The sequence below is a fragment of the Acinonyx jubatus genome, chromosome B1, assembly GCF_027475565.1.
Source record: "Acinonyx jubatus isolate Ajub_Pintada_27869175 chromosome B1, VMU_Ajub_asm_v1.0, whole genome shotgun sequence".
Taxonomy (NCBI): domain Eukaryota; kingdom Metazoa; phylum Chordata; class Mammalia; order Carnivora; family Felidae; genus Acinonyx; species Acinonyx jubatus.
Genome location: NC_069382.1, coordinates 164,209,512 through 164,229,500, shown reverse-complemented (window position 1 = coordinate 164,229,500; position 19,989 = coordinate 164,209,512). Strand labels below are relative to the sequence as shown.

At 34.3% G+C, this 19,989-nt stretch overlaps 1 long non-coding RNA gene across 1 annotated transcript in view; it reads left to right on the top strand.

The window, feature by feature from the left end:
- LOC128314555 (uncharacterized) overlaps positions 1–19,989 on the top strand; it is a 110,031-nt gene that overhangs the window by 61,318 nt on the left and 28,724 nt on the right. The window contains exon 2 of the long non-coding RNA XR_008296335.1: positions 11,850–11,927. This is a non-coding gene — a long non-coding RNA (uncharacterized LOC128314555). The remainder of the gene's footprint in view (positions 1–11,849; positions 11,928–19,989) is intronic.

The following is a 19,989-nucleotide window of genomic DNA, read 5'->3' as shown; positions in this document are numbered from 1 at the left end:
ATTAAGGAACTTCTGGGCCAATTTATTTGACACATATTTATCGAGTGGCCTCTATTGAGTGTCCTGGACTATTCTGGGAACCTAAAGTGTACATAACAGCTCATATTCTTGTGCCCAAGGGCCTTATATTTGAGTTGATAGAAGAAATAGTAAGCAAAGTAAGTAAAATGATTAGAAATTCTATGGTAAAAAATAAAGAAAGAAAGAGGGATAGAGTTGATGAAGGTATTCACTTAGAGTATCTCGGCAAAGTTACACCGAGGTGGTATTTGCATAAAGATCTGAAGCGGGTGAAGGAATAATTTATGGGAACATCTGGAGGAGTTGTCTAGACATTTCAGAAACAACTAAAAGACCATTATGAATGAAGCACAGTAATGGAGAGATGTGGGGGAGAGTAGTTGATGATGAGAACAGAAAAGTATGTAGGTCATTTTGAGGGGTAGTACTTCTCAAATTTTAATTTGCATGTAAATCACCTGGGTGGCATATTAAAATGAAGATTCTGATTTAAGATGCATAGAGAGTTTACATTCCATACAAACTTCCATTCAGGTGATGCTGTTACTATTGGTCTGTAGATAACACTTAGAAGAACAAAAGATTGAGACTTGTATGCCATTGTAAGGACTTTGGATTTACTTTGAAAATTGTGTTTCCGGTTGAATTGTGCCTCCTCTCCTCCACTGCCACCAAATAAATTAAGGTGGTAACCCCACTGCCTATGTATATGACTTAATCTGGAAATAGGATCTTTATAAATATAATCATGTTAAGCTAAGGTCACAGTAGATTGGAGAAGATGGGTGCTAATCTAATAACTAATGTCCTTATAAAGAGGGAAATTTGGGCAGAGACACACAGTAAAGAAAGCCATGTAAAGATGGAGGCAGAGTTTGGAATGATGCGGTTGCCTGACCTAGAACACCAGAGATTGGTGTGTCACCACAGCTAGGATGAAACAAAGAATGATCTTCCCCTGGAGACTTTAGAGAAAGAATGCCCCTCCTGATTACTTGATTTCAGACTTTTAGCCTCTAGGATTGTGACAGAATAACCTTTGTTGTATCAAGTTACCCAGTTTGGGTAGCAGCCAACAGCCTCAGGTAACTAGTGCCCTGAATGAAGTAGAGGAATTTAAGAAGAGTGGCTTGATCTTACATAAAACAAAACAAAACAAAACAAAACAACCAACTCATCCTGGCTGTGGAAGTGAGAATAGGCAGAAGGGCGTGTGGGCAGCACATAAGCAGGGGACCAGTTGGGAGGCTAGAGCAGGAAACCTAACTGGATATGGAGACATCAGGTTGGAATCAGTGTGGTAGTTATGATCTCATGTAACCTATGTGAAAACTGGAATGTGCATTGAAATTCAACATTTTCAGAGTATTATATACAGACTGTTTGCTCATAATAATGACATTTCCTTATTTTACACCATCAAATTATATGTGGTAAGCTTCCAACTATGTCTGGTTTGACACAGTGCACTGATATGGTACCTATTCTGATTGTATTTCAGCTACTGTCACACATAGCTGATGCTACATTACCATATTGATAGCAACTCACCAGTTCTATTTTCTAAACCTCCTACATCAGTTAAATCATATCTATTTATTTAAAAAAAATTAACATTAGCTCCCTCTGAGGCTACACTTTGTTCAGATGAGTTTCTTTATCTCATCCTATGCCAAGGTTTATCAAGACTCTCTACATTTAATTATTTCTGTATAGAGATTTCGACCAACATATTTCCTGTTATCTAATTAAATGCATCTCAGAAGTGTGGCCCCTGGACCATTAGCATTAGCAACACCAGGCATTTGTTGAAATACAGATTATCAAGTGTCCCACAGACCTAGTTAATTGGAGGTAAGGCCCAGGAATCTGTGTTTTCACAAGCCCTCCAAATGACTCTGAAGTGTGCTAAAGTTTGAGAACCACTGTTGAGGTTAGTTCAGTCATCAAGAAATAGCATAGGTATGGATGTGTACATCTTATGAAGCTTACTTACTACCTTTTGGTTTCCTAAAAAGAATGCATCGATAAACAGGCCTATCTTAGGTCCCATTAAATGGATTGTGCTATTAAATATTAAAATGCTTCACTTTTATGAAGTTGTAACTGCCAGTCTATTCCAAGGTGTGTGTGTATATATGTATGTGCATATATATATATATATATATATGTATATATGTATATATACATATATACACGTGTATATATACATATATACACGTGTATATATACATATATACACGTGTATATATACATATATACACGTGTATATATACATATATACACGTGTATATATACATATATATACACATATATATTATGAGCATAAACTTGAGCATGTCTCAAACATGCAAAGAAATAATCCAACACATTAGGAAATAAATTTGCAGTGAATCAGAAACTTTCTCTGTCTTATGCTTAAAAAATCTATATTTGAAGATGTATATGAATAACAGAAATAAAATAAATTGTTTAAACATTCATTTATATGTTATTATATGATATTAAATCAACATATGGCCAAAATTACAACCATGAATTAAATTCTAAGCCTAATGGAACTTTTTTCCCCTTTCTCTTTTGCACCTGCTTAATGGACATGACCCTTAGCAGCTCTATCAATAATAGAAATAATAGCCCTTCTATTCATTTAATCATCAACCCTCTCACAAAGGCTCTGTGAAATTGTAGGTATTACTGACTTTGATTCTTCCTGGGGTTTGTTGCCTCTGGTTGCATATGTGATACTCAGTTACAGTCACTCCTTGGGAGGGTCACTTAGTACTCTCAAGCCCATAGTTTCAAAGAAGATTTGTTTTTTTCCCACTAAAGAAAGACTAAGGTAGGAGAAAAACTGAAAGTAAATTGCCCATTGTTAATGCAGCAAGAACCTCACAACACAACACAGGAAGAACAGGGTCCACTGGCCAGTGGGGTACAAAGGTGGGCCTGGTGGTACAGCACCGTCTGCCCTTTCCCGTGGCTTCTAGCTTACAGTCATGCTCACATTGTCTGGTAAAAATCTCCTTGGGGATGAGGTCTGGCTTCAACTGCTGCTGCTCAGTTATGGTCTCCTGTGCCATATGATATCTCCAGGCCCTCTGGAATAATAAAGACACTTTCAATCTTACCTCACACTGTGAATAGCTGAGTATCATATGGTGGTAGTAATTGGGAAAAATGACTGAAACACTTTCAAAATTTGCAGACTATTTATTGTCGATTTGGGGACCCCTGCTTTTTAAGTGTTTTGAAATACTTTTTTTTTTTCAACGTTTATTTATTTTTGGGACAGAGAGAGACAGAGCATGAACGGGGGAGGGGCAGAGAGAGAGGGAGACACAGAATCGGAAACAGGCTCCAGGCTCCCAGCCATCAGCCCAGAGCCTGACGCGGGGCTCAAACTCACGGACGGCGAGATCGTGACCTGGCTGAAGTCGGATGCTTAACCGACTGCGCCACCCAGGCGCCCCAAGTGTTTTGGAATACTTTTTAAAGCAACTATTCTCTCTGGCTATTGAGCTGTGACAAGCTTGCTGTTTTATTTATTTATTTATTTATTTATTTATTTATTTATTTATTTATTTATTTATTTCTCTCAGAGTTTGGAAGGAAGAAGAGTGGAGAAAAGATCAGATTGAAAGAAAACTCTATATGAATAAGTTTTTATTAGTTAAAACATTTAATGTATTTTAACTACAAAAGTAGCAATTTCAGGTTCTAAATATAAGGAGAATAGGAGCTCACTTTAGAAATTAAGATATGTTATAGAAAAAACAAATTTTATATATTTCTGGTATTCTTGAGATTGTGCCTTACATCCATATCCAACAATATATTCATTTTAAGATTTATTGTTATTCTGTTTGTATAAAACATTGTCATCCATAGGGTGGCCAGTTTTTGTTTTTGTTTGTTTTCTTCTGTATCCATAAAGAATCAGATAAGAAATAGACTTAATCATTGTTAAAGAAATTAATTAGGCTATAATTAAGTAGCAAAAATATACTGATTAACAAGATGATTTATTACCAGAACTGGCTACCAGTGATATTTTCAGCTTAAGTTGAGAGGTTCTTGAAATTTGAGAAATTATTTCAAGCTATAGTAACCTCTTTTGAGGGTTTAAAATATTTTATTCTTAGCATCTGGAGATTGTTCTATTATTTTAGCCTCTTTCAGATATTGTTCTATGATTTAGAATTTCTCTGTTCTCAACTGAATGCAAAAACATTTTATCTTAGAATAAGAAACAACATTGGGAAATAAAAACTAATAAGATACAGTACTCACTCTTAGGGAACTATGACACTTATTTGGAAACATAGGAGGCATTCTACCAGAATGTTCCATCTTTAAAGATTCAGATGAAATGTCACCATTCACATGAATTTTTTCCTGATGTGACAGAATATTTTATCTTTACCAGTGTGGTAGCAATACTGCATTAGAACATTGAATATTATCTACTTTTATCTGCATAACCACCCTTCTATGAACTTTCAGGGAAGGATCTGTGTTTTCTGATTTTTTTTTTAATGCTATGAGTAATGGTAGGCATGGTCTTTGTGCAGAAACATGTTAAAAACATGTTTGTAATTGTGATATTTTATTTTATTTTATTATTTTATTTTATTTTATTTTTTGAGAGAGAGTGTGCACAAACAAGGAAGAGGCAGAGAGAAAGAGAGGGAGAGAGAGAATCTCAAGCAGGCTCCATACCCAGCATGGAGCCAAACATGGGGCTTGATCTCACAACTGGAAGACCATGACCTGAGCTGAAATCAAGAGCTTAACTGACTGAGCCGCCCAGGTGCCCCTATAATCAGGATCTTAAATATGCATATGAATAAAGACAAAATTAGACACATTGCACAGGTAAGCATTGCCTGCGGTATTGGAAATAGCATGTTAAAAGGTCATCATATACTCAGAACCTTCTAGAATTGAAAGTATCTTGGAAATAATTTCTTTCAATTTTCTTGGATTCCCCAGATAAAATGGAAGTTTAGAGAGGCTAAGTAATTTTCCCTAAGATGTAAATTTAGTTGTTGGCATGTTATATGTTCCTTAACACATAAACTATTGAGTTAATGGTAAGGCAATTATATCATACAAATGTCTGGTAATATCGTTCAGCAATTAAGCATTAGATTAATAACACTTTAATAAATTTTACTTAAAAGCAATATATTGTTAGCACAATCATTCCTTTCTTAAATATGCCTCTTTTGTACAAGTAGAATCATATTTTTGCTTTGGCTTCAAACTTAACAAAGCTGGTTTAGACATTGGCTTCTTACATATAAAATGGGAGGGAGTAAATCTAAGTGTGTGTACACAAGTGTGTGTGTGTGTGTGTGTGTGCGTGCACGTGCGCGCACCCGCGTACGCACGACTGTATACTTTGGATAGCCTTTTAGAAAATGCCTGAGGCATAGTTTGTAACATCATCACAAAAAAATCAATACAACAGACTGCATAGAAATGGCATTATGTGTATCAGAGCCATATGTGTCCAAGAGGGTGGACAAAGAGAGTTATCATTGCAAGCTACTGCCCAGCAGGATGGCTTTTGCAAGGATATGCATGACACGGCTTTTTTTCTTCCCCTGTGAACAAAGAACTTGTCACCTCCCCAGCACATTCATTCTCCTCTGCATGGGGTTATGTGGCCCATGCTGACTTTCGGACCTTGACCTGCAAAAATTCCCTTTGGAAATGCCTTTCATTTAGATTATTTTTGAGAGAAGCTGGCAAAGCTGAATTAAATAGTGAATCACAGGCATTGTAACAGCTTACTATTTCTTTTATATAAGAAAGATGTCTTATCTTGAAAAAAGGCTATATGCTTAAATAATATTGGCTTTGTCTTTCTCCTCTTAATTATCATGTGTTCAATATTCATTAGAAAACAAATTTTTATGAATATTTTTTAACAGAGTTTTGAGAGAGCATTTTCAACACCTTTCCAAATCCAAGTGAATATCTTCAATAAATTTATTTAGTTATTCAGTTTTCTTTGAGGCCCAACAAGTTGCCAGATATTGTCATATCCCTAATATATATATGTATATATATATATGTATATATATATACATATATATACATATATATGTGTATATATATATATATACATATATATATATATATATATATATATATATACATGAGGACCTAAAGATGTTAATAAAGTTTGAGCTGCTTTGAATATTGTCATTAGAAATTTTCACATGGTTAAGATTTGGGGTGCTTGAGTGGTTAAGTCGGTTGACTGAGGTCATGATCAGTTGACTCAAGTCATGATCTCACTGTTCTTTAGTTCAATCCCCGTGTAGGGCTCTGTGGTGACCGCTTAGAGTGTGGAGCTTGCTTTGCATTCTCTCTCTCTCTCTCTCTACTCCTCCCCCGCTCATGCTCTGTCTCCCTCTGTCTCTCAAACATGAATAAACATTCTTAAAAAATTTTAAAAATCAAATAGCTAAGGGTTCCTTTTTTTTTTATTTTGGCAAGACTGCTTCATAGATGGCCTTGGGAACTTCCATCAGAGGGCACATAATGCCACATTCTTCTCTTAATGATGTTAGCAGCAAGTGATCAATGCCTTGATTTGTTAATTCATCAGGCACTGCAAAATCATGGAATTCTAATTATATCATTCCTTCTTCATTTATTAGTTGGATTACTTTTATGAACAGAAACTTGCCCTCATCAAATTTTGATTATCCTTATGTATTCTTTCCGGGGGAAAGGCAGGATAAATGATTGTTTCACTTCATTTTCTAGTTTTCACAATACTGATTTGGTTTCCTAACATCTTTTGAATTTGACTACTAAGTATTTTTTTTAATACCGTCATGAACTAATGTAATTAGATATATTTAATGTGTTTTAACTCATTGCATTTATTATTGGTCCCCAAATGTTTCTGTCTGGACAGTGGGTCCTTTGCTAGACCCTAATAGTCTTTGATGGCTTCCTCAATTTCTGGTATGACAAGATATGCCAGTCTAATTTAGTGTATATCTTTATCAGATGCCATTTCTCCTAGGAAATTCAGTTCTAAATTTTAGTAAGAAATCATACTTAATGGTAAAAATCTGTATACTCATACTCATTGTGACTGAGTGGCCATGTTTCTAGGCATTTTCAGTAAACACACATATGTGGTGTGTATTTGTATACATATACATGTATCTTCTGCTTTATAATATATAAATCTGATTTCTGATTTAGGATAAGAGGATTTTTATTCGACCTACTCATTTAAAGTGTATCTAATTTCTTCTAAGACAAAATACTGTGTTTTTTTAAAAAAATGTTTTAACATTTATTTTATTTTGAGAGAGAGACCAGAGCACGAAGAGGGAAGGGGCAGAGAGAGACAGAGACACTGAATCCTAAGCAGGCTCCAGGCTCTGAGCTATCAGCACAGCTGGGCTCCAGCTCATGAAGGAGTTCATGACCTGAGCGGAAGTCAGACACTTAACCCACTGAGCCACCCAAGCGCCCCACAAAAGACTGTGTTTTTAGTGTTATGAATATAAATTCTATTTGCTTTTTCCCACCCTACACCAACAGCATTCACAGAGTACAATACCAATGTTACCACCAAATATATAATTACTAAAAGCAGCTCAAGTTTATTTTTCCAATTGTTTCAGTTCCTACCGAAGGGTATATCCCACTAAAGATATACAATTAAATTACCATATCTTAAAATTAATTGGAATAGTTTTTCTCTTTATACTTTATGCCACTAACTGTTTATACAAGTTCACTTGTTTTGTATTATTCTTGGTTTTCAGAGACTGCTTCATTCAATTTCATTTTGTTTTATGATTAGGTGGAATATTTACATTGTTCTTACAGAAAATTTGTAAAACAATGTTTATTCAAAGAAAGGTAGCTCCTGTCTTCACATTCACTCTACCCTATTCTCTTTCTCTCATTATATGTAAACATTTTAAACAAATGTTATGGCTTATTCATTTGCATTTTTTAATACTAACAGGCACACACATTGTTCTTCAATTGTATCCTTACAATTTAAGATCAATTGCAGCACATTGCATGCATTTGTATTTTGCTCTTTTATGTAACAATATATATAAAGAGATCACCACGTAGCAATGTTTAGAGGAATTCCTCATTTCTTTTTCAACTACACATTACTGCACTTTGTGGATATAAATAATTTATTCAACTAATTCCCTATGATGGATATTTGATTTGTTTCCAGGGTTTTTTTTGTTTTGTTTTGTTTTTTTGTTTGTTTGTTTGTTTTTAGTTACTTATAGAATGATGGGAAAAAATTCTTGAATAGACTACACTCTCATTTAGCCTCTGGAACTATCACATTACTGGAGAATCAGATGAATGAGGGTCGTGTTAAACAGTTTTCAAGAGCATAATCAGTAAAACAAACATTGTGGGAAATGCCATAGAACAAATGACATGAATTCCTCAACCACAAAGATAAAAATGTAAGGAAAAATAAGACAGAGACCTAGATTAAAAGAAGATTGAGATATTTAGTAGTTGTAATGTATGCTTTTTTTTGGATCCCAATTAAACAAACCTACAAGAAACAGTTGTGGACTGTATATTTGATGATAACAAAGAAATTACTTTTAATGATTTTAATTATATTATATAATTAATTATATGAATTATTTAATTAAATATAATTTAATTACTGAACATTACATACTGAACATTTACTGATGAAATAATATATCTCAGATTTGTTTCAAAATAATATTGGAGGGTGGAGTTTGGCGCCAGTATAGATGAAACAAGATTAGCCCTGACTTGACAAATATTGATGCTGGCTGAGGAGTATATGGTGATCCATTATACCATTCCTTTTGTCCTTTATATCTTTTAAGTTATCTATATAGATTTTTAAGAATTCAGGTAGCTTTAATTGATTGGATATTGCTTTCCAGGACAGCATTGTCTTAAAATATATGTATAGTGTAATTTTCTCTAAGGATTCTGAGACTCTACATATTAACAAAATTATTGGCTTTTAAAATATAAAATGTGTGGGGCGCCTGGGTGGCGCAGTCGGTTAAGCGTCCGACTTCAGCCAGGTCACGATCTCGCGGTCCGTGAGTTCGAGCCCCGCGTCGGGCTCTGGGCTGATGGCTCAGAGCCTGGAGCCTGTTTCCGATTCTGTGTCTCCCTCTCTCTCTGCCCCTCCCCCGTTCATGCTCTGTCTCTCTCTGTCCCAAAAATAAATAAACGTTGAAAAATAAAATAAAATAAAATATAAAATGTGATTTAATGCATATTTTACATGCCGGACCTATTCTATTTTAGGTTCTGGATATCATAATGAATGAAGTGTTGTCTGGGATGCTTATTAGTATATAAAAACAGGAAAAGTGAACAAATAAGGATTATGGAAATACAAATAAAGGTGCATGTGAGAATAAAGTGTTCATAGATCCCTCCCCCCATTTTATCACAATTTCTCCCTTCCTTGGAGTAAAAAGTGCTGTGAAAGTCAAGTCTTGTACAAATTTTGTAAGCCATAGGTGACTCTGAAGCTGCAGCTAGGCAGAGAAACCCAACTGTAGTAGCCATACTCAAAAAAGGATGACAGAGAAGTTGAATGAAAAAGTGTGTAGAGAAGGAAGAGTACAAAGCACACAGTGATGCAATATAGTCCATCATTGACTTCTAAAGGACCTACTTCTGGATTGTTGGATGATTTGCACAAATAATCTTAAAAGAGAGTAGAATAAATGACAGAGATCAATTGGGGTAGGTATTGGGAAATTGCGTTCAGTAGAGTTTCAGTAAATGTAATATTATTTAAGTAAATGTAGTATTAGTATTTGAGAGGCTAGAAATTTCATAGTTTCAAAGGGCTTTATCAGAACATCATGGAACAGAGATAAGTAATAAAGAGGGGAGATATTTGTACTTGGGTAACTCAAAACTTACTTTCCTCTTCTTCCCGATTATGCATTGTTTCTTTTCATGTTGATTATAGAGAGTTTACGCTTCAAAATAAGCTCATTTATGCTTTGAAATTTTACCTATCACCAAAGAAAAGGGAAGTGGAGAGGCAGGAAGTCAGAAATTATTGAGTTTGTGGGTTGAACTCCAAGATCCACAGATGTAGGGAACCTGTCTGATTTTATATACCATTACTATTATTTTTTAACAAGTTTTTTTTTTTAATTCTTAGAGAGTGTGCAAGTAGGCTAGAGGGACAAAGGGAGAGGGAAAGAGAATCATAAGCCAAGAGCCTGACATGGGGCTCGATCCCACAACCCTGGGATCAAGGTCTGAGCTGAAATCAAGAATCAGACGCTCAACCAACTGAGCCACCTGTGTGCCCCTGATTTTGTATACCATTATATCCTGAACATCCAACCCAGAATCTGGGTTATAGCAGACCTGCAATAAGTTCTGTTGCCTAAGTGAATGTGTGCATAGATGAAAGTGGAAATTAGGTTAAGGAAACAAATAAGGAAAAACAAATAAATAGTTGCAAGCATTAATTACCTGACTAGCTAGCCCTTCTTTTGTTAATGTAGGTCTCAGAGCATAAATGCTCATTAATATTCTCAGAATGGTTTGCCACCTGTGACCTTGATTTTAATTTTTTAACTTCCTTGCCTTTGCAGAACACCCAAAGAGTGAAGCACTTCTTGAATCATGTTTGCTTACTTTCATAGAGGCAAATTTACCTTAATCATTCACTCATTCATTTATCTGTGAATTTTTTTTCTATTTATACCTAACTTTGAGAGTTTTGTAATTATATAGTAATATGAAGATATGCAATCAAATAAAGATGGTATTTAACATAAATCTGTTTTTACTTATATAGAAGTATTTTTATGAGTCAGGGGAGAAAAGAAATCAGAATAACCATATCCAGCACTTTGGGCAATACAAGTATGGAAAGATTTTGTATAGGAAATGAATCTAGAAACTTTAGGAGGTGGCTTAGTTATAGCTAGCACTTCTAGGACCTTAAATCAGTTTTCACTACTGGAAATAAATCCCTATAAGACAGATGGAGCCTATAAACATACAGTGAGAAAGTATCTTCCCGTGTTGTGAGAAATCTGTTATAAAGTAAATACTGACAAAAACCAATAAATTCCAGATATTGAGGTTATACCCATAGAATTTACATCTGTTGAATGAGGAGAATGAGGTAGAAGCTTCTTATTTAATATCAAAACTATGTTCATATATTATTCAACAAATATTTACTGGATATATACTATGTGCCAGATAGTTTTCAAGATGCTGGAGGCACAATGGTGAACAAGATAAAAAGGTCCTTGCTATAATTTTAGTGTGATTCTAATTTTGGATTGTAGGATTTAGTGGGATGGAGCAGACAAATAAGAAATGTGGTAATTTCAGGTAATGAGGGTTATGCTTAAAATAGAGTAGAATAAATGACAGAGATCAATTGGTGTAAGTATTGGAAAATTGCTTTCAGTAGAGTATTCAATTAAGGATGGTCTCGAAAGTTTTTTTTTGTTGTTGTTGTTTTGTTGTTTTATTTTTTTAGCTGAATCTAATGAGATAAGGGTCTCACTATTTAAAGATGTAGGGAAACACATGTTGACTAGAATGTGAATGAGGCTGAGCAAAGTTTCTGCTTCAGAGATTTTGCATTTGTTCTTTCCTCTGTCTATAAATGATTTAAAATTTGAGAGTAGACAAGACTCCAGCATGAAAAGTCTTTTAGTATATGGTAAATAATCTTGTTTTCATTTAGAATCTGAGGGCATGTCACTGAAAAAATTTAAGACAAAGAGTGATTTGAGCTACTTTTTATTTTTCAGAAACAATTTGGCCTACTGTGTGGAAAATGGATTGAATGGACCTGGTGAAATGATACAGGAGCCCATTTCACTGACCAGGTGAGAGGAGTGGGATAGCAGTTCAGAGTGAAATAGACATCTTGTGCATATATTTTGGAGATAGAACAAAAGATATTTATGAATTGATTTGACGAAGGGTCAGGGTGGCGGATGTAGATTGAGGCAATATGATAATGGTTCCATATTGAATTATGTGATGGAGGTATAAACAAATAGTTGTTAGAATGAGTTTATACTCTATATTATAGGAAAAATGCATTTATCTTCAATAAGAAAGGCAATATGGGCGGGGCATCTGGGTGGCTCAATTGAATAAGCATGGGACTCTTGATTTTGGGCTCAGGTTCTGATCTCACGGTTCTTGAGATGGAGCCTGGTGTCAGGCTCTGCCTTGACAATGTGAAGCCTGCTTGAGATTTTGTCTCTCCCTCTCTCTGCCCCTCCCCTGCTTGCTCTCTATCTCTCTCTCAAAATAAATAAAAATTAAAACTTAAAAAAAAAAAGAAAGGCTATATGGGAATATTACTGGTTCCCTTGAAATTAAACTGGGTATTAGTATCCCACCCCAACTGAATTTCAGTTAAACATTTTAAGTTTCTATTATATGTAAGACTCTGCTCTAGAGGCTACAAATAGATTTCCGGCTAACGAATATTAATATTTTCAATGCAACAGATGATGTTTTAAATTCTTTACCTGTTAACTCATGTAATACTCTATGCCTTAGACATTTGTACTATTATTATTACCCCTATTATATATGAAGGAACTGAAATGTGGAGAAGTTCAGTGAACTTCCAAAATCCCTCAGCTGTCAGTGGTGGAGCCAGAACTTAACCTAGGCCATTTTTCCCTCAAGCATGGCATAATAATGCCTCTCACATAACAAGATTAAGAATAGCCCACTTTTACATCATGCTTCAAGACTCTTCTACATGTGTTAACTTAGATTCTCTCACTTTATTCCCATCTTTTTTTTAATGTCTGTTTATTTTTGAGAGAGAGAGAATAGGGGAGGAGCAGAGAGAGAATACAGAGGATCCCAAGTAGGCTCTGCACTGACAGCAGACAACCCAGTGCAGGGTTTGAACTAACAAACCATGAGAGGAAGTCTGACGCATAATGGACTGAGTCACCCAGGAACCCTTCACTTTATTCTCATCTAATCCTGTTAATAGCCAGGACATATCTGTGTATGTGAGATGTCATTTGTCAAGCTAATGTTTTTTCGATTTCCCACTCTGCAATGATTGTTTCAATTATACCCAGGATGAAATGTTGCAACCCTCAAACTTCAGCAACCCTCAAAATTCAGCAAATGGGTGGCGTAAAAATCCTAGCAGTTTTAGTATACTATTATGGAGAAAGTTTTCAGATGTTAGTAAAGGGCACACAAAAAGACCTGAATAAATGGAAATCTTTACTATGTTTACAAAAGGGAAAGCTCAACATTGTCAAGATCAAGATGCTGATTCTCCCTAAATGCATCTAAGTGGTAGTTTCAGTTATGATTGTTATAAGGGTCAACAAACAGTTTAAAAAATTAATATTGAAGCATAAGACTAGCAATGAAAGAAACTTTATAAAGAGCAAAGAAGAGTGATTTATTCTACCACATAACAGTAGATTGTAAAGCTGTGGAAATTAATAGTATGGAATCTTGGCTTATGAGTGAGTAAATAACAGAATAAAAAGTCCAGATATAAGTATATGTATATATGTGTATGTGTATATATTTTGTATATATTTTTGTACTCATAATTTTATTTATATTTTCATAATTTATTCATTAAGCTCAAGTAGGACACACACATACACACACATTCATACACACACATAAAGGAAAAATACCAAAACTAATGGGAAAGAAAACAATTCAATAAATGTCAAGAATGATATTATTTTTTTAAAGTTTATTTATTGTGAGAGAGAGAGAGAGAGAGAGAGCATGAGCAAGGGAGGGACAGAGAGAGTGAGAGAGAGGATTCTAAGCAGGCTCCATACTGTCAGTGCAGAGCCTGAAGCAGGGCTTGAACTCATAAACTGTGAGATCCTGATCTGAGACAAAATCAAGAGTCAGATGCTTTACCAACCGGGCCACCCAGGCACCCCTATCCTATTATATTTTTATGTTATAATAATAGCCTTCTTGGGGCACCTGGGCGGCTTAGTTGGTTGAGACTCAGACTCTTGATTTTGGCTCAGGTCAGGATCTTACAATTTGTGGGATTGAGCCCTACATTGGGCTGTGCTCTGACAGCACAGAACTTGCTTTGGATTCTGATTCCCTCTTTCTCTGCCCCTCCCCTGTTCATGCTCTATTTCTCTGTCTCAAAATAAATTTAAAAAATAAACATTAATAATATAAAATTAATTCATACCTCATATCATAAAAAACTAAAATCTAAATAAACTTTAAACATAAGGAAGCAAACAACAGAAGATAATTAGGGAAATGCAGATTAAAACAAGAATTCCCTTAATCTTAGAAAAGTGTAAACAGTTGATAAAGGCAGTCTTTTGTGGACTTGTGGGGAAAAGGGCTTCTCACACACTAAAAAGGGAATGTAAATTTAAATAGGCATTGTAGAAAGCAATTTGCCAATATTATTTGAAACAAAAATTGCACTGACCTCAAGTAGGTAATTTCCCTTCTAAATATATATCCTTGACAAACAAAGGAAAGGAGGAAAAAAAGAAACTATATACAGACTTTTTTTATTGCAACATTAATTGCAAATCAAGATTGTTGGATATGAATTAAAAATCCTTTTGTAGGAAATGACTAAGTGATAGGAATATATCTACCTTGAAATTCTACACAACACTTAAAGGGAACGAACTAGACCTATAGGTATTAATGTTGTGATTTCTTTAACATATATTTTGAGTTAAAAATCAAAGCAACTTTTAAATACTCATTACAGGAAGATGTAATTTTGTAATTTATGTAAAAAAAATTGAACATACAAAGAACACTGTGTATTTATTATGGTTTGGTAAACAAAAACATGATAAAGATCCAGTGATGAAATACAAAAGAGAAAAATGACCTGTGTAATTGTGGTCCAGAAGGAATTTCCTCTCCTATTAGAACTGGTGGAAGATCCACACATGCTGGCATGGCTGCTTCTAGCCTACACTGTTGGATTCCCAAAATATCTCTTTTCTGTGCTTCAATCAGTGGATCATCACTTCTAAGAGTCTGCATTGAAAACTAAATTCCAAACTGTGAGGCAATTTTAGGTCTCCAGGAGTGTTGCCATCAGATGGGTCTGGAATGTATCAGGAGACTGTATTTACTTGCTGTCTTATATCCTTGATCTCCACATATGTCTTTGCATATTTGTTTTCTGGTTTATAGTAAACTGAAGTAAAAGCAATCTAAGCCTAGTATCATTTTTTTTTTCCATTTTTTTTCTATCTCCAGGCTGTATAACAAAATACCACAGACTGGGTAGCTTATAAACAACAATAATTTATTTCTCACAGTGCAAGAGGCTGGGAAGTCCATGATCAAAACACCTGCAGTTGTGTCTAGTGAAAGCCAAGTTCATGATTCATAGATGGCCATTTTCTCACTGTGTTGTCACATAGTGGAAGGGGGCAGGGGATCTCTCTTTTCTCTCTTTTAGGAGAGCACTAATTCCATTCATGAAAGCTCTGCCCTCATGACTTTTCCACCACTCACAGTTTCCATCTCCAAATACAGCCACATTGGGGATTGGGTTTTAACTTAAGAATTTTGACGAGACATCATATTCAGCATACAGCAATAACTAGATCACTTTTGTGATCTGGTCTATCTATCTCTATTTATTTTAAATTGCTTTAAGAGGTCTAGAAAGATGAACACCAAAACCATAACAGTGGTTACCTTTGGTCATGGGAGATGAATGGGAGAGGGGGCTGAAAAGCAAAGGTATAGTCTTTGATAAAAACTATCTTTGATTTTGTATATTTTGCTGTACTGTTTTCACTTTTTATTTTGAAATAATTATAAATTCACGGGACACTGTGAAGATAGTACAGTGAGCTTCTATGTTCCTTCTACCAGTTTCTCCCAATGATTCCTTGACATTAAAAAAAATGTTTATTTATTTTGAGAGAGAGAGAACGAGCGAGAGAATTAGAGAGTGTGTGTGTGTGAGGGAGAGAGAGAGGGAGAGAGAGAGAAAGAGAGAGAGAGAGAGAAAGAGAGAGAAGGAGGGGCAGAGAAAGAGGGAGAGAGAGAATCCCAGGCAGGGTCCATGCTCACTGCAGAAGCCCCACTCAGGATTTGATCCCACCAACCGTGAGATCATGACCTAAGGTGAAATCAAGAGTCAGACACTTAACCAACTGAGCCACTCAGGCATCTCTTAATTCTCTATTCTTAATCATTACTAATTCATTAGGTATTGTACACAAAACTGAGAAAAACATTGATGTGTGCATATAGTTGTGCAATATTCTAAATTGTTTTTTCCCACATACATAATTGCTGAATTGAATCATATATAAATATTGAAGATATTTCCATATTGCCTTCCAGAAATGTATCAATTTAAATTCTTATTTGGAGTCTAATAGAGCATTTCATTGGAACCACAAAGGTCCTGCAAACTTTATTTTTAACTATTTCAGTACTTAGTAGTGTCCAGTGCATAGCAGACACTCCAAAAATATTCATAGAAGAAATGAGGACATGAAATAATTTACCAAATTTAAATGCAAAAAGAATAACCTCTCTTAAACCTTTTTTTCCCTATGACTAGTAACAAAAGGCACAATAGTCCTTTTGTCTTATAATTGGAACTTGCTTTTATTCCTATGAAATTTCTTACATTTTTCCCATTAAACTATACTTCTGTTTCCCATTGACTCATATCAATTCTGTGTTAAAAATAATAACTTGTCTGTTATAGACTGTTAATCTTCCCCAGTTTTTAACTTCACTTTAAATTTTGTCTCATATATTGTTAACATAAAATGATTTTCACCTTTGTGTAATCAAAATTTAACCCTTTCCTATATTTCTATTTTTGGTTTTTTGGTTGGTTAATCCTAACAAATATGAAAACAGTAAATACTCACTTGATCTAAGCTAATTTCTTTGTAATTATCATTTTAATTTAACTTTTGATTGGATATGTTAATATAGAGCTCAAACTATTTTCCTCAGTTAGTTAGTGTCATATGCAAACACTATTTGTTGAATACAATTTTCTTTCTCCCCTCATTTGAAGAGTGATTGTGAAGAATGCTAAATTATGACATATATAAGAACTGTACCTGGGTTTTTTTTTTCTTGCAATTTTTTTAGTAGTCTCAACTTATCTTAATATCTTAGCATTGTAAGATATTTTAATATCTGGCAGTGATACCCACACACGTAATCTTATTTTGAAAAATTGACATTTCAGTTAACATTTAGAAACATATAAAATTCAACAAAACAGGCTTCATGTTATTTGTGATTTCTTATTTTTCCTCATAATTAAATCCCAATGACTGCATCTTTAAGTTTAGTATATTCTTTTGATAGATGCTGAGTAAAATGGTATTGAGGCATCTAACCAATAATTACTTCTTCCTCACTCCCTTTCCCAAAGAACTAAGAGACTATAAGGGAGAAGGCAATTGGGAATTAGAGAGGTAGAACAGGAATATTTATTAGTGAGAAACTTTGAGAAATTTCTTCAAATTAAGGAGGTAGAGTACTACCCACATGAAGAGGTAACCTACCCAGGAATTAACTATAGAGGCGTCGATCTAAATACCCTTACTTAGGCAGAAGTTCAGGAAAAAGGAGCAAACGAGGATTGAGATAGTATTTTTTGGTGTTGAGTTGTATGAGTTATGTAATTTGGATATTAACCCTTTATCAGGTATGTCATTTGCAAATATGTTCTCCCATTCCATAGGTTGGCTTTCAGTTTTGTTTATGGTTTCCTTTGCTATGCAGAAGCTTTTCATTTTGATATAGTCCCAGTAGTTTACTTTTGCTTTTGTTTCCCTTGCCTCAGGAGGCCTATCTGGAAAAAAAGTGGCTATGACTAATGTCAGAGAAGTTTCTGCTTGTGTTTCCTTTCAGGATTTCTATGGTTTCAGCTCTCACATTTAGGTTTTTAATCCATTTTGAATTTATTTTTTCTGTATGGTGTGGTCCAGTTTCATTCTTTTGCATGTTGGTGTTAAGTTTTCCCAACATTATTTGCTGACAAGACTGTCTTTTTCCCAGTGGATATTCCTTCCTCGTTTGTCAGAGATTAATTGATCATGTAGATGTGAGGTAATTTCTGGGTTATCTATTCTGTTCCATTGATCTATGTGTCTATTTTTGTGCCAGTACCATAATGTCTTGATTACTACAACTTTGTAATATAACTTAAAGTCTGAAATTGTAATTCATCCAGGTTTACTTTACTTTTTCCAGATTGCTTTGGCTATTCAGGGTCTTTCGTGGTGCCGTGCAAATTTTAGGATTGTGTGTTCTAGTTCTGTGAAAAATGTTTATTTTGATAGAGATTGCATTAAATGTGTAGATTGATTTGGGTAGTATACACGTTTTAGCAATATTTGTTTTTCTAATCCATGATCATGGACTCTCTTTCCATTTCTTTGTGTCATCTTTAGTTTCTTTCATCAGTGTTTTATAGTTTTCAGAGTACAGGTCTTATACCTCTTTGATTAGGTTTATTCCTAGGTATCTTATTATTTTTTGGTGCAATTATAAATAGGATTGTTTCAAAAAACATTTTTGAAGTAATGGAAAAAAGTATGATCATGATCAATAGTTTGTACAAACACTTAAAAAATTCCAAGGTAAGAAAATAAAAGTGACTTATTTATCCAAAATAGTTTGTGAAGAATTAGACAAAAATTATTATAAAACATGGATAAAATGAAGCAGTAAATCTAACAAATCAGTCACTAGACAGTATTCTATTATTGTAGGTTCTTGTTGGATATGATGAACGGTGACTAATTAGTTGGTAACTATTGTGCACTAGTATTATAATACAAAACCCTGTGAGCAATTTTAAACTTCCTTGCCAACTGAAAATTATCTGTTAGCATTTTATTTCAACAAATGAAATGTGTTTGGAATGATTGTAAACGTCCTTCAGCAATAGTTGTGGTCAGTCACATGACTACAAGGTGATGACAAAGCTGTACACTTTTTATGAACATTATCAAGTAGGCAGCATATGTCTAATGTGTTCTATTACCTTGTCCTCATCAGAGAAGAAGACTGCATTCAAAGTCCTTGAGGTTATTGACAAGTTTTAGTATTTTATAATAATAGATTTTCTTTTGCACTTGAAGTATTTTACACACATGCCTACTCCTTCTTTAAAGATAAGTTTAATGAGATAATCTAGATAATCTACCTATTCTAAAAACAGTTCAAATCTTGAAACATTGCTACAACACTTTAAAGACTGAAATATATTTTCAAATACATGGTAGATGCAGCCTATACATCAATGAAATACACATCAATGAAATGCAAACAATTTAGTGAAAAAAAATTAATGTTTATTTATTTGAGAGAGAGAGAGAGAGAGAGGGACTCTGTCAGTGCAGAACCTGATTCAGTGCTCGAACTCACAAACCACGGATCATAACCTGAGCCAAATTCAGATGCTTAACCGACTGAGTCTTCCATGTTGAAAAATTTGATAAAGCTCAGATAGTATACTTTAAAATACAAGCTACATTTTTAGAACAATTTTGAAAAAGAAATGAAAGAAAGTATAGGCTTCTGATATGGATATATATAGAAGTTCTTTTGTATTTACATTTTTTAGGTAAAGAATTTTAAGGGAATTAAGTAAAAGTTAGTCAAATCCAGTAAAGGATTAGAAAATCAAGGAATGAAACTGTTAGAAATTGTTCTGACCCCAGAAACAAGTTGTTACAAATGCTCATATAATGCCAAGGCCAGCAATTTAGTTGGAAGAGAGATAAACTTTGAATAGCAGTAATGAATGGACTCTTTTATTATTTGTTTATGCATTTAAACATAGGGAGTAAATCATGTGTTAGAAAAAACATTAGAAAAATTTAAATTTCTTGCTATTTTGATTGCATATGTCACTACCTAAGAAAATCT